Source organism: Natrix helvetica, assembly GCF_964273705.1.
Source record: "Natrix helvetica genome assembly, chromosome: 5".
Lineage (NCBI taxonomy): Eukaryota > Metazoa > Chordata > Lepidosauria > Squamata > Natricidae > Natrix > Natrix helvetica.
The window spans coordinates 136,636,841-136,648,845 of NC_138551.1; the positions used below are offsets into that span (position 1 = coordinate 136,636,841).

Here is a 12,005-nt window from a genome sequence, read left to right on the forward strand (position 1 = left end):
GTGGAATGGGCCGTTATCCCTGAGGGGACGGGACGCCCCGCTGCCGCATATGCCTTTTGGATGGCCTGACGCAGCCAACGGCCAATAGTGGCCGAAGACACCCTAGCCCCCAAGGTCCTGGGTTGAAAGGACACAAATAAGGCCTCCGACCTGCGGAGTTCCGCCGTCCGCCGGAGATAAATGCGCAAGGCTCGACGGACATCAAGACGGTTCCAGAGCTGTTCCCTATCTGACGACGGCCCCGGACAAAAGTCCGGCAGAACAATCTCCTGAGCCCTGTGAAACGGAGTGTTTACCTTCGGAAGAAAGGTAGGGTCAAGCCGAAGCACTACCCTATCCGAATGAAAATGGCAGAGGTCATCTTTGGATGATAATGCGCCCAGCTCCGAGATACGCCGGGCGGATGTAATCGCCACAAGAAAAACTACCTTAAGGGACAAGAATCTGAGATGAACCGACCTAAGCGGCTCGAAGGGGGCCTCCGTTAAGGCTCTGAGGACCAGGGGCAGGTCCAATGTGGGGAACCTGTGGACAGGGGGAGGCCGGAGATTAGCCGCCCCCTTGAGAAACCTCTTGATCAGGGGAAGATGAGCTAGCGAAGAGGATCCCACTCCCCCCAGAACTGAAGATAGAGCAGCCACTTGGCGCCGCAAGGTGTTGTGTGACAGACCGTTCTCTAAGCCCTTCTGCAAGAAATCTAAGACATTAGGAATGGTGGCTCTAGTCGCAGAGATCTGATGATGGGAGCACCACCTCACGAACGCGTCCCAAGTCGAGTTGTAGATACGATTTGTGGACGGACGCCTGGAAGCCTCGATGGTGCGGATGACCCCCGAGGACAGCTGAGCCGCCCTCAGCAACCCCCGTTCAACAACCATGCGGTTAGATGAAGCCACTGGGGCTCCGGGTGGATCAGGACCCCCTGGCGCAAGATCACCTCCTCCCGTGGAATCCTCCACGGAGGGGCCACCGATAGCTGGGTGAGATCTGCAAACCAAGGTCGCCTGGGCCAAAAGGGGGCCACCACTATGACCAGAGCCTTCTCCGCCACTACCTTCCTGATAACCCCCGGGATGAGCGGAATTGGGGGAAAGGCATACAGGAGACCCGCCGGCCACCTGCTCCTGAGAGCGTCCGTCCCCTCCGCCCCCCGGGATTGAAAGCGAGTGAAGAACCGGGGCAGATGCGCGTTCGTCGGAGACGCGAAGAGATCCACCAGGGGCGCGCCAAACCGCTGGCAAATCCTCCGGAAGAGGTCCGGATGGATCTGCCACTCGCCATTGTCCAGAGTGGCTCGACTCAGCCAATCTGCCTGATGGTTGGAGAGGCCGGAGATGTGCTCCGAGACCAAGGACAAGAGGTGCTTCTCTCCCCAGGCGCCCAGCCGCAGAGCCTCCAGCCAGAGTGCTCGAGACCGCGTCCCCCCCCTGACGGTTGATGTGAGCCTTGGTGGCCACATTGTCCGTCAGAAGGAGCACGTGTCGGCCCTCCACCGAGGACCGGAAGTGTTGGAGTGCGAGCCTGGCCGCCTTCAGTTCTAACCAATTTATGTTGTGGCGGAGGTCTGTCTGGGTCCACCTGCCCTGAGCCAGGCGGGAACCCACCAGAGCTCCCCACCCGAACAAGCTCGCGTCCGTGGTGACTGTCACTCTGTCCGGCTCCCAGAAAGAACAGCCCATCTGGATGGCCGGCGACGTCCACCACCGCAGGGAGGTGTGCACCCCCGCCGGGAGGCGAAGGGTACGGAGCGAGTTGCTCATCCGGTCCCTCTGGAACGGAATGAGCTCCCACTGCAGAGGGCGGAGGTGGAGTCTGGCCCACGGAACTATCCCAATGCACGATACCATCTTGCCCAGCAACTGTGATAACGTGAGGACAGAAATGGACCGATTTGCGCGGACCTTTTCCGCCAGCTGGCGCAACCCGTCCTGACGGTCCTGAGACAGGCGCACCACCCCCTCCTCCGAGTCTATCACCGTCCCCAGATGAAGGATGCGAGTGGAGGGAGACAGATGGCTCTTGGGGAAGTTTACTGAGAACCCCAGGGACTGAAGAGTCCGGATGGTGAGCTGGAGGTCTGAAATCGTCCGCGGAAGGGACACCGCCTGGACCAAGACATCGTCCAGGTAACATTGAAGTCTCACTGGGACAGCCCGAAGGTGCGCTGCCAGTGCTGCCAGCACCTTCGTAAAGGTGCGGGGGGCCGAGGCCAGGCCAAATGGAAGAGCCCTGTACTGATAATGTTGGTCCCCGTGCGAGAACCGTAAGAACCTGCGGTGAGACAGGAAGATTGGGATGTGAAGATAGGCCTCTGTGAGGTCTACCGATGCCAGGAAATCCCCTTTCCTGATGCCCTGAAGAATAGACTTGAGTGATGACATGTTGAAGCGTCTGTACACTAGGAAACGGTTCAGACGTTTGAGGTCCAGAATTGCTCGCCAACCCCCCGAACTCTTCAGGACCACGAACAGGTTGGAGTAGTGGCCCAGCCCCCTTTCTAACCGGGGGACTAACTCCACCGCCTGAATGTCCAGGAGATGTTTGATTGCCTGATCCATCAGGCGGCGGCGCTCCAGGCTCCGAGATGGAGGGAACGACCTGAAGGAGTTCGGGGGTGTGGAGAGAAATTCTAACCTGAGTCCTTGGCGAACTGTGGACCTCACCCATGTGTCTGACGTGATGTCATCCCAACGATCCGCGTAGAGGGACAGGCGGCCGCCTATGGAACGACTCGGGTTCGAGTCACTTCCCCCTACGGTACGGGCGACCGCCGCCCCCCCGAAAGGGCTGCCGGGATTGATGCTGGAACCTATTCCGGTCCTGATAGGGCTGCCGTGAAAACTGTCTGTCTGACCTGAAGGAAGAAAAGCATTGGTGATGATCAAACTCAGATGCTCTATAAGACTGCCTGTGGTAAGGATGAGACCGGTTCTCTGACTTTTTGGTAGAAGACGGGAGGACCTTCTTCTTGTCCTTATTTTCGACAAGAATCGGGTCGAGGGCCTCCCCAAAGAGGTTGGGGCCCTTGAACGGGGCGGCCGCCAGATCCCATTTAGCCTTATTATCTATCTGCCAATTACGCAGCCACAGGAGACGGCGAGAAGTCACCGAAGTGGCCAGGGCGCTGGACGCGAACTTCACTGTGTCCAAAGTCGCATCAGCGGAAAATTCGGCAGCCGCAATGATCTTGAACAGATCTTGGTGCAACCGTTCGTCCTGGATTGGAATGCGATCCTGGAGCTGGTGTAGCCACATGACCGTAGCCCTGTTGAAGTATGACGCAGCAGCTGCCGCCTTAATGGCCCACGCTGTGGCGTTAAAGTTCTTCGGTAAGGTAAGTTCCGCCCGTTTGTCTTCGGGCTTCAACTTATCAGCCGCGTCCCCAGACACCACTGGGGAAGAAGATACCAGGGCGGCCACCGGGGTGTCAATGGAAGGTAGCTGAATGGTCTTCGCAAAGGTCTGCTCCACATTATAGAAGCGACGGTCATTGCTCCCGGGGTTAGGGAAATTGGAAGGGTGAGACCACTGATTGGTCAGAACCTCCATGAACAAAGGGGGAGCCGGAATCTCAGCCTTGTTAGTGGCCGTGTTGGAAAACATGGCCATATCCGGGTCCCTTGGAGGAGGAACCGTAGGGTCACCTGTGCCCACCTTGGTGGTCTTCCTAGCCTTGCTCAGAAGGATCTTGAACATGGCCGGGTGAAAGAGACCCTTGGGCGGAGGACTCTCGGGCCTAGCAGTCTCCTCATCCTCAGAGAACCCCATACCTTGGGGATTCTCCTCCCCCAGGGCTGAGGCCTCGCTTACCATAGACGGAGACGATGCCCTGTACTGAGACCTAGCAGAGAAGGAGCCCCTGTCTCTCTGTGCAATGCCCCTAGTAATAGCAGTCGAAATAAGCCTCTTAATGCTTTCTGGGAGGTGCTCCAAATCCTCCCCCCCTCCATAAGAAGAGCTAGGTCCTTGGGGGGCCAGCCTACGTGAGGAAACAGGTCCCCTGGAAGTTCCCTCCAAGGGGTCCTCCTCATCCCCCCTTGCTAACCTTGGTGAGATAGAGGGGGAAGGAGAGGGAGACCCCCTCCGCCTGGAATATCTACGGGACCTGGGTGGAGACACAGAAGGAGATGAGGGGCTGAATCCTCTGGGAGAGGATTGGAACGATCTAGGCCTGATGGGCGAACGAGACCTGCTGGCTGAGGCCCGCCCCGCAGACCTGGCCCGCCTTTCAGCCCTGGCAAAGGTCTTTTCCAATGCCCTATGCCTCCTTGCCTCCTCCCAGGTGGAGGCCCTAGAAGGCCTCTGGGCCGTCCCTGGAACACCCGAGGGATCCCCGGCCTCCTGGCTTTGCCCCCCTCCTGCCGGGCCTTCGGCCTGGCCCTGGGGAAGAATCGCTCCCTTTTCCATCGCCTTACTCACGTGTCCAGGAGACTGGAAATCGCGATCAGAAGGCCGCTGTAGGCCCTTTCGGAACCTGGACCCTTGTTGCAGCAAGGCCTCTGGCAGGTCACCCGCCTGTGTCTAGGCCTCAATGCTCCCCAAGTCCAATGGCAGCTGCACGCACGTGGTGCGATTCAAAATGGCCACCAGAATCAAACGCGGCAAAGAAAAAGGCCGAAAACTCATGTTCCGGCTCTCCGGCCTCCAGCTGCAACAGAAAACGCTCGGCGGCACCCAGGGGCCTCGCGGCAGGCCCGCACGCACTCCCCCCACTCGCCTGCACGCCTCAGCCTCCAAAAACACCTCCCCGAGCGAAAAACCGCTCGTTCCGGCGAGCAGCGGCTTCTCTAGCCGCTGCTGACTCCACGTGGCACCGAAGGCTCCGTCTTAAAGAAAAAAAGCCTCGGCGCGGCTGCAGCTGCCCAGAGCCGGCACCCCCGCAGTCCCGGGAGTCGGGCTAGGCTCCGCGCCCTCAGAAGGGAGGCAGGAGCCCCCAAGAGCCCCCCCCCAAACGTTTAGGGCAGAAACTGTCCCTTTGGGCCACAGCTGCAAATTTAAAATTGTTGGGAAACAATTTAAAATGCCCAATTAGCCAAATCCAGACCAAATTAAAGTAAATAACACAATAATTCCTACCTACACACAGATTCTCAAGTGATTGGACCAAAAAGACTGAGAGGAACTGGGAAGGAAAGGAAAGCCAGGAGTATTTAAGCGTTTGCTCTCAGTCTTTGGACCAATCAGGCTATGAGAATACCCACACGTGACCACTCCCCCTCCTACAATGGAAAAGGAGTTTATTTTAAAAATCTCCTCCTCATGAACTCTTGTGCCACTCCTAAATTTATTTTTCTAAAACAACTTCTGTTGAAGCTATAGGTAAATATAAGTGTTTCAAATTAAACCTAGTTTGTGATTGAATTTATTTATTGGCCAGAAGTATGTTTATGTATACGCTGACATATGAATCTGGTGTAACCAATAGTAACAAACCTAGCCATGAACATCTGCCTGCATCTCTTTAGCATATATTTAATGAGTGAGTATATTTTAATACATTTTTATTATGGGCATCTTACTTGTGTAACTAAGTTTGAATGGGTGAATAGATAGAATGTAAGTAGAAATGTGCCATTGTTAGTAGGACAGATTGGGCGTTATATCCCACTCAAACATCAGCCTCTTCTCCCCTTCTGTCCTTCCAGTTGTTAATTCTGTTTCTTGAAATAAAAGCTTTTTGGCTTCTACTGAATTCTGTAGCTATGTTTTCTTTTTAGGCAATTACTGTCTATGTTACTACTTATATTCATCTGAGCTGGTAAGGCATGAGATGGGTTATCTATACAAGTAAGATATACTTGATCAGGTATATACAATAATGATCACCTAAATGTTCTTCGAACTCCGGTACTTGGGTACATTCTCTAATGGTAACAACAATTTGACAACAAGAGGAGGTGGTAAGATCCCTTTTGTATGCAATAAACACAGGTGATACTATTTTATTTATTTTATTTTTATTTTATTAAATTTGTTAGCCGCTCCCTCTCCACAAAGGGACTCGGGGCGGCGTACAATAAATAAAAACACATATTATAAAATCACACATTGTACGGAGAAGGTATAAAACACAATACAATATTATAATAACATAGAAATATTAAAATAAGTTAAATTAAAACCCCAATAGAAATTACAAGTTTAAAAATTGCCAGGAGGAATAAAATGGAGCTATGGTTGAGCCAGGCCTGCTAGTTGAAAAAGGTGGGTCTTGAGTTTTGAACGGAAGGAGCGGAGGTTGGTGGTAATCCTAATATCCGGGGGGAGGTCATTCCAGCGGGCTGGGCCCATCACAGAGAAGGCCCTACTCCTGGGCGCCGCCCTCTGGCACTGCTTAGTGGACGGCACCCGGAGAAGTCCCTCTTTGTGAGAGCGGATTGGTCGTAGGGATGTATGGGGCAGGATGCGATCCCGCATGTAGCTAGGTCCTGTGCCATGGAGCGCTTTGAAGATGGTAATCAATACCTTGAAACGCACCCGACGGCTTCCAAACACCGGGACATCATTTCAACGGCCTCGTTGGGGTGGTTCGGGGTGGAGATGTACAGCTGTGTATCATCAGCGTACAGATGATATCCCACCCCAAAACCACGGATGATCTCACCCAGTCATTTGCTGTTTATTTTTTATTCTGGATTTTTGCATGGAGCATGAGGTTGAATTTGAAGACCAAAATGAGCCTTAAAATATGTTTCTGTGATAGTATGTTGTACAGAGCCAAGTCTTTACAGTTTGAAGAGTTTGCATTTCAAATGGACTGTTCATAGTGTTTCAGCCATAAATTTGGATTCACATTCTTCATGAATGGCACTTATTTTAATTATGATTATGTGCCATCAAGTCAGTGTCAATTCCTAGCAAACACATGCATAGGTTTAGAACAGAATAACACAGTTGGATGGGACCTTGGAGGTCTTCTAGTCCAACCCTCCTGCCTAGGCAGGAAACCTTACACCATTTCAGACAAATGGTTATCCAAAATCTTCTTTAAAACTTCTAGTGTTGGAGCATTCACAACTTCTGGAGCCAAATTGTTCCACTAATTAATTGTTCTGTCAGGAAATTTCTCCTCATTTCTAAGTTGGTTCTCTCCTTGATTAGTTTCCACCCATTGTTTCTTGTTCTACCCTCAGGTGCCTTGGAAAATAGCTTGACTCCCTCTTTTTGTGGCAACACCTGAGATATCGAAACACTATCATGTCTCCCCTACTCCTTCTTTCTCTTAAGCTAAACATACCCAGTTCCTGCAACCGTTCTTCATATGTTTTAGCCTCCAGTCCCCTAATCATCTTTGTTGCCCTTCTCTGCACTCTTTCTAGAGTCTCCACATCTTTTTTACATCGTGGCAACCAAAACTGAATGCAGTATTCCAAGGGTGGTCTCACCAAGGCATTATAAAGTGGTATTAACACTTCACGTGATCTTGATACACAGTTAGCACCCACCCTTCTCCTAGAAGAATGAAATATTTTGGGAAATATAAAAAGGGCAGTATATTATATTTCCCTAAAGAAGAAACATGCTCTTGGAAAGCAGCACCCACCTTTTTTTAATAGCTCCAGCAGGACTGGACCAGCCTAACTACAAGTCAAAAGACCTACAGCTCCAGGGTGATGGGATTAAGATATGGCCTTTCAGGACATAATAGGACCATTTAGCAGAAGACACAGAGCTCATTGCATTGCACAATCTCCTAAGGACACTGCATCACCCATCAAACTTCAACCAAACCTGGGAGCTCAGACAAATATGACCCCATGGGAATCTAACAACAGCCAATAGAATACAGGGTCTTGCACAGGAAAAGGACATTCAAACGCAAAGGCCAAAAGAAGGTATAAAAGCCTTTCACTCTCAACTCCATGTGTTCAGCTGCACCATGTGCTTGGTAGTTCTGCTTCACCATTAAACCATCTATCCAACCAGTCTTCATGTTTCCAGTATCTTTCTTCTGGCTTGGAATTGAACCAGATGGATATTTCTTCCAACAATTGGAAACACTCATATTCTTTAATATTTCTTGTGTTTAATATAAGCATTATAAGTATTAATGGTGTGTGAACATGATCTTGCATTTCTCATTAGTATATAAAATACAACATTCCTCCTGTTCCAATACTTGATTCTGATTATAATGAATGCTAGAAATCCACTTTTTCTGTTGGTAAAAGAAAAAAAAACCTATTTTAATTTAAAAAGTAGCACAATTGTTAATGCCTTTTCAGCTAAAGCTTCACTTTCCATATACATTTTTATACATACAGAAGCTTCTAGTTAAGACTCTTTAACAGTTCATGGGACACCTTCAAGTTATTTGCTGAACATCACTGGTTCACAGAAATTGTTAAGTGTTGTTTGTCTTCCTCCATCTTTTCCAGCATTGTGCTACAGTGGAAGCAACCCCTTGTTGCCTAGGCAACATAGGGTGAATTTTGTACATTTCCAAAGCTCTTCTGAAATATTGATAAAAGGACACCCACTTTTGAAAGAAGATGCAGAGCTGGAAATAGTGATTCTGACCAGGTCTTCTGAAATGGAGAAATGCTATTAATTAAACAGCATGTGCAACTCTCTCTCTCCTTAAAGGATTATCTGCTTTCTTTTTTCTTTGTCCTGAGGTCATCCATTGAAACTAAAATGTGAAAATGTTTAGGAACAATGAAAGGAACTGTGCCTTTATGTAAGGCATGGTATGCTATGAAATCTGCTACCACAAATGTATTGTCACTATTAATTTAAGTAATTTGAAAAGTGGAAGGTTGATTGAGTCAGTAGAGAAAAATGTATCATCTATTAATGATTCTATTGTCATCAAATCCCAGGCAGCATATTTTGAATCCTAGCTGCTGATCAGGAGTAACATGACACAGGAATATCATATCTTTATCCCTACTTGTGAACTTCTATGGATGCCCAAAATAACAAGCCTGACATTCCTCCCATTGTGTAGTTGTCACAGACCTCAACATACAACTTACAAAAAAAAATTGGATATCTCACAGAGCAGAGAAAATATTCCATTAACTCTCAAATACAGTACATACAGGAAATGAAAGACCTAACGTTAGAGAAAGATGAGATTATGGTTTCATTCAATGTCACAGCTTTCTTGACATCCATAGCAGTGGTGGGATACGACTGATAGGCATGAGTACGGGCGTACCGGTGCCTGCTGGGAGCACCAGGTACCATTCCGGTACGGTGTTCTGGAGGGCCCCCCTGCCCTCCTTACCTGTATTTGAGCCGATCGGGGCTTATGCACACAGAACGTACGGCGCCTGCGCGATGCTCTGCTGAGCAGCTGAAGCATCACGGACGGTAAGTACACATGCGCACGCTGCACTTGTGCTGCGCTTGTGCATGTGGTGGACCCCCGGCCCCATTGCACTGTACTGATTGCAACGGAATCCGGAACCCACCACTGATCCATAGGCCCAGAATTAATGAAAGAATCCATGGCAGCAGTATTATACAACACACCTGATCTCACCAAATATGCTAACTTGAAATACAGGTATGCCTTGAAAAACTATAGTCCATTTAATGACCATTGAAAGTTACAAGTGACACCCCAATAATTCTGTTTCAAGGATAGACAGCTATAATGCCCTTATAGTTATTATGACTGACCACATGGATGCTACAGCACCCCCACCCCTATTATCCCATCCCACCCTGATAGGACCCCACAGCGCTTGGGCCTACACCTCCTGGAAGCACCCCCAACAATTCCTTGTGGAAATGATGACTGCTTTCAGAGATTTCTGCCCCAATCAGCTGGCCATTGGAAGGCTGCAAAACTTTCCTGGCTGGCTGTTATAGGCTTGGGAACCCAGTCCTCCATGCAAAGGAAGCAGATTCTGGACAAGCTTCCCAAAACCTTTCCCTTGTTTAGTGCCTCGGTCTCCCAAAAACTCACATTTCTTCAATAAAAAAAACCCCAAAAGCTGTGAGACATGGACTTGTTCTTTCTCACCTCCCAATTAGTTGCTAAAGCTAAACTCCCCAATCTCTGGTCTCCAGTCTCTCTCCTTTTAAAAACTTTACCTTGAGTGGAAAAGTAGAGGAATAGAAGTAAGCAAGCAAAGACAACGTTACTGCAGCTTTTTTTTTTTTGCCTTGAGGAACTGACTAAAAGAAAATTCAACTCTAAAAGTTTAGAAGACGACACAAGCAGTAAAATGGCAAATGCTGGGTCTTTGCAAAACCATTCAGCTGTTTTTGTGACTGCCTGAAGATCCCAGCTAGGACTGTCAGATGAACAGCGAAAAACTTTGTAAAGGACCCTGCCCTTATGCTGCTCATGTTCTCTACCCAGCTAAACATTTGGAGCTGATTTTTTTTTTGTTTGCTTGCTTTCCTTCCCTTTCTTTCTTGTTTCTGTTCCTCCTTCCTCCTTCTTCTAAACTTGCTCCCCACAGATATCCCAGAAAATATAGGAAAATATCCTCCTAATATACCGTACATTTCAAAAGCCAGTTTGCTGCTATGACTGCATTCCTTGTCCGTAGGGGACCTTCTCCACTCAGGAAGGTGGGTCACACTGAGGAAAATGGGATGCTTTGTGGAACTGGATCCATCCAGAACATTTCCATGAAAGTGCAAGTTAAAAGACAGATTGAAGTTCACCAGTTTTTTTATTTTTATTTTTAACCTGCACAATTTATTATTTAAAAGGAAGTAAATCAAAAAATTTTTTGGAGGGGCTGGGAAGAGTTGGGAGGAGGAGGTGGAACACTGAGCAAGCTTTTCTACTATTTAAGGAAATATGAATATAAAAGGAGGAGAACCAGTGGTGTAGTGGCTAGCAAGTCTGCCTAATATGTAACAAATCCCAGGTTCAAATCCCAGTAAGGGTATGGCTAGCTGATGAGAGCTAAATAGCTTGAAATGGATCCATACTAGTCTCCCTTTATTTATTTATCAGCACAAATACAACACAAATATAAAAAGGCAACATTAAAAAAAATATGGCTTTCTGCCTTTATATATAAATATCCTTCTTATGCTCTTTTTAATGAAATCATTAAGAAATACTTCTTGGAAAATGTCGATGGTATCAGTTGTTATCCAAAGAAGGTATTTCCTGTAAGATAAAAGGACAGAATGTTAAATAAAATTGCTTTTTGGTTTCTCAGATGTGAAAAAATGCATCAAGTGTCCAGATGATAAATATCCAAATGAGGACTGAGTCCAATGTATCCCCAAAGTTATAACCTTCCTGCTTATGAAGAACATCTGGGCATCAGCCTGGTCTCTTTTGCCCTGCTCTTGTTCCTAACTACAGTCCTTGTTTTAATTATCTTCATTAAATATGGAGAAACTCCCATTGTCAAAGCCAACAATCGGGACCTCTCCTACATCCTCCTGCTCTCCCTCTTGCTTTGCTTCTTGTCTCCTTCTCTCTTCATTGGTCAACCAAGGAGAGCCACCTGCCTTCTCCGACAAACAGTCTTCAGCATCATCTTCTCAGTTGCCGTTTCTTCTTTCTTGGCCAAAACCATCACGGTGGTGCTGGCTTTCCTGGCCACAAAACCAGGAAACCGAGTTAAGAGATGGTTGGGGAAGAGCTTGGCCAACTCCATCATCCTTTCTTCTTCTGCTCTCCAAATTATCATCTGCTCCATCTGGCTGGGAGTTTCTCCCCCCTTCCCTGACTCTGACCTCCACTCCCAGCCTGGAGAGATCATCCTGCAATGCAATGAAGGGGCTGTTGTCATGTTCTATGTCACCCTCAGCTACATGGGCTTCCTGACTGCCATCTGCTTCACGGTGGCTTTCCTGGCCAGGAATCTGCCTGGGGCCTTCAACGAAGCCAAGCTGATCACCTTCAGCATGCTGGTCTTCTGCAGTGTCTGGGTGACTTTTGTGCCCACCTACCTGAGCACCAAAGGGAAATACATGGTGGCTGTTCAGGTCTTCTCCATCCTGGCCTCCAGTGCTGGTCTGCTGGGCTGCATCTTCATCCCCAAGTGCTACATTATCCTTCTGAGGCCAGACCTGAA

The 12,005-nt window shown here is 48.6% G+C and overlaps 1 protein-coding gene across 4 annotated transcripts in view; it reads right to left on the reverse strand.

Annotated features, from left to right (window-relative positions):
• LOC309392508 (vomeronasal type-2 receptor 1-like) overlaps positions 1–12,005 on the reverse strand; it is a 378,052-nt gene that overhangs the window by 177,540 nt on the left and 188,507 nt on the right. The gene's annotated exons all lie outside the window — the stretch shown is intronic.